The sequence below is a fragment of the Otolemur garnettii genome, unplaced genomic scaffold, assembly GCF_000181295.1.
Source record: "Otolemur garnettii isolate 467f Iridium unplaced genomic scaffold, OtoGar3 scaffold00027, whole genome shotgun sequence".
NCBI classification, from domain to species: domain Eukaryota; kingdom Metazoa; phylum Chordata; class Mammalia; order Primates; family Galagidae; genus Otolemur; species Otolemur garnettii.
In genome coordinates, this window is record NW_003852422.1 from 18756629 (window position 1) to 18760354 (window position 3726).

Consider the following 3726-nt stretch of genomic DNA (forward strand, 5'->3'; position numbering starts at 1 on the left):
CAATTACAGAGTGGTATTCAGTTAACAGAACAACAATTATTTCGTATAAGCTGCATCAGAGACAACTGAAGATGAAAAACTACCATCCCCATATATAACTAATTTGTGCTGTGCACCTACAAGGACCTGCTTTAAATTTCCATGCCAATTTACAACCCCCAGACTGTATCAGGCAAGGTTAGCAATTATTGAAAATACTGCCAGGACAGGGCTATCTAAGGACACATTCGGTAGTGTGTTAACTATACAACAAAAGACACTGTACAGTTTAAAAACAAATCTTTTTTTTTTTTATTGAATGGTAACTATGTACATTAATGCACTTCTGGGGTGCAGTGTGGGGTTTTCACATGCAATCCGAACTACTTCCATCAAACTGGTCAACACAGCCTTCATGTCATTTTCTCAGTTATTGTTTTAAAACATTCACATCCTACTCTTAGAAAGATTCACTTGTACCCCTATAAAGATAAGCCTCAGAAGTGATCCCTCCAAACCCCCTTAAAAACAAATCTTACACAGCCTTACATTTCAATTTTTTTCTTTAAAAGGAGTGAGTTGTGTGCAGGGGGGTTAAATGCTTTATAGACAAGGAAAGAAAAACTGCGCTAGAACCAACTTAGTCATCATCATCTTCTTCTTCTTCATCATCTTCATCTTCCTCCTCCTCTTCATCCCCTTCATCTTCCTCATCTTCCTCCTCTTCCTTCTTTTTCTTGCTTTTTTCAGCCTTGACGACTCCCTTTTTCACTGCATCAGGCTTTCCTTTAGCTCGGTATGCAGCAATATCCTTTTCATATTTTTCCTTCAGCTTTGCAGTCTTCTTTTCATAGGGCTGCTTATCACCTGCAGCAGTGTTATTCCACATCTCTCCCAGCTTCTTTGCAACATCACCAATTGATAGGCCGGGATGTTCTCCTTTGATTTCTGGGCGATACTCAGAACAGAACAAGAAAAAGACTGAAGGAGGCCTGTTGGGTGCATTGGGATCCTTGAACTTCTTTTTTGTTTCCCCTTTAGGAGGGATATAGGTTTTCATTTCTCTTTAGTAACGGGCCTTGTCCGCCTTTGCCATATCTTCACATTTTCCTTTCTCTTTAGCGGACATGGTCTTCCACCTCTCTGAGCACTTCTTAGAAAACTCTGAGAAGTCGACTGAAGCATCTGCGTGCTTCCTCTTGTGCTCCTCCTGACAAGTTTGCACAGAGAATGCAGATGATGACATTTTGCCTCTTGGCTTCTTAGGATTTCCTTTGCCCATGATTAGTTATTTTTCCTCAGCGAGGCACAGAGTCGCCCAGTGCCCCTCCGGCTCTCACTTGCCCCAGGCCTGTCTCTATGGAGCTCAATGTACTGCAATCCTTTGTATTTTTTAACTCTGTCTCCTTACAGCCCATTATGTCGAAGAAGGCCAAGAGAATTTTGAGGGAAGAATGCAGATATTTTAGTGAGTACTGGGAATTGCAATACTGTCTTGATTCTGCTAAAGATAAGATGATTGGCTTGTTCTGTGATGCTGCAATATCAACATTAAAGAAATTCAATGCTCATCTGCATCGTAACACAAAAAGGACCAGAATGCATTGAATTAGAAGGAGAGGCATGAACACTTGTATTGCAAAAACTAAAAGATCAAAAGCAAAAGCAAAGGCAATTCTTTCAAGCAGCATTAAGACCTAGAAATAATGCCACTGAAACAACTTATGAAGTAGCTTATATACGTGGTGAAAACCCATTCAGTGATGTGGTCATTGTGAAAGGATGCATTGTCAACGTGGTAGAATGCTCACACCCTGATGATGTTTCAATGTTCCAGTGACTGCCTCTGTCCAGGAGACCATAACTGACCAGCATCATGAATTAGCCCTCAACAGAGCAGCTTCACGCAACATTTCAGAAGGAAAATATATACTATTGCTATAATTGCTTTGGAAACATCAACTCATATGACTATCACAGAGCTGATTTATACTTCATTTGTGTCTTAATAGAAGATTTTCTTTGCTACAAAGTGTTACTTGCTTTGGTCACTCTCGCAAATAGAGCACGGAGAATAGATATCTTCAACAAATTTCAGGATGTCCTGAAGGTGGACTGAATGTGATCAATGTAGTGAGTGTATGTATAGACAGTGCACCTTCCATGACAGGAAAACATGAAGGGTTTATTGCACAGATAAAAACATATTAACAGACCCAGATGCTGTCCTTTCTTTTCACTCTACAGAATCATGCATCAGCAAAATCTCTGTGCTGAAACTATTATTCTAATACTTTGCAAAAAGTTATAAATATTGTTAACTATATTATGCAAATGCAATGGTTTGAATCTCCTTGTTACACTGTTTTTATGTCAGTATTTATATTTTTCGATTTTAGAAATTAAATTTAGTTTTATCAAAATTCCTCTTCCTTATTCATGTTTTATGATTTCCTGCCATTTAATTTCCTTCTTTAATCATTTCTAACTATTTTAATAATATTCTTCTAATAATCTATTACCTATAGTCCTTTGGGTCCTAATCCTTTTGCTTGTTGTGTATGCTGTTACTCATCATGGATTAGGTCTTCCATGTTTTATATTCCTGGGTTGGGCACTCAGTTTCAGCTCCTCCTCACCCTGGGATAACAGCAATGTCAAGGTTGCCTTTTTAGTACTTCTTATCCGAGTTGAGGGTTCTCTTCCCTTCCTTTCTTTAAGGACTTACTTATATATTTAGAAACATGTTTATAAATACTTTGTTTACTTTTTCTGAATAAACTTCAGATTATCTAATCCAAATTATTGCCAGAAATAAACATTACATCCTTAAAAATTAAAATTAAAAAGTCAAGAAAACATAATTACTACTAAATAAGATAGATAGATAGACAGATAGATATAAATAGATGAAAGAAAGAAATAAAGAAAGAACAAAGAACACCATTGCTCCTTCCTAGAGCACTTCATCTGGATGACTTGTAAGCCTCCCTCAGGCTTCTTAAGAAAACCAATTAGCTCTTCATACTATTCCCATAACTCTCTCTGCTTCCTCTATCATAGCTCTCCCTAAGCTATATTGTAATCACTTGTTCCCTATCTTTCTTTCCAGGTAGATTAGAAAGATGAGAGGAGGATGATTTTTTCATTTATTTAACTAATACTTATCAAGCCCTGCAGTTACAGTGCTATGCAAACACACTCAGCCACTGCTCTCCTGAAGCTTGCATTCTAGAGAGGGAAGGTAGAAAATAGATGCACATGAAGTCTGCATAGTACCCAGGAGTGGTGATAAATCCTACAGAGAAAACTAAAGCATGGTGAGTGGGTGGAGAGTGGTATAAGAAAGAAGGCCAATGGGATAAGGTGGGCTGGGAAAGAATCAGCTCTGTGACTTAATTGAAAACCTGAGTGAGATCAAGGAGAAGCCAGGGCTGTTCCCAGGGGAAGGCCATGGACTGCTTCGGGGAAGCATGGGTTGTGTTTGGGGAGCACAGCACAGGGTGGGGATGAGGTCAGAGACAGAGCCAGGCAGGATAGCACGGGGCCTTGTAGGCCTAGGGAAGGACTTGGGATTGTATCATGAGTGAGGGTTGATGCCGCTGGCAGGTTTTGAATGGTCCCACTCACATTTCAGAAGAACACCTCTGGTTCTGTTGTACCAGGAGTGGAAATGGACTGACAAGCTAGGAAGCTGAGGCGATTGTTCAGGCAGACCAAAAAAGGGTGGGCAGGAACAGTAACTGC

General features: G+C 39.5%; 1 pseudogene; it reads right to left on the bottom strand.

Annotated features, from left to right (window-relative positions):
• Nucleotides 1–619: 619 nt before the first annotated feature.
• On the bottom strand, nt 620–1263 carry LOC100961731 (annotated as a pseudogene).
• Nucleotides 1264–3726: the final 2463 nt, after the last annotated feature.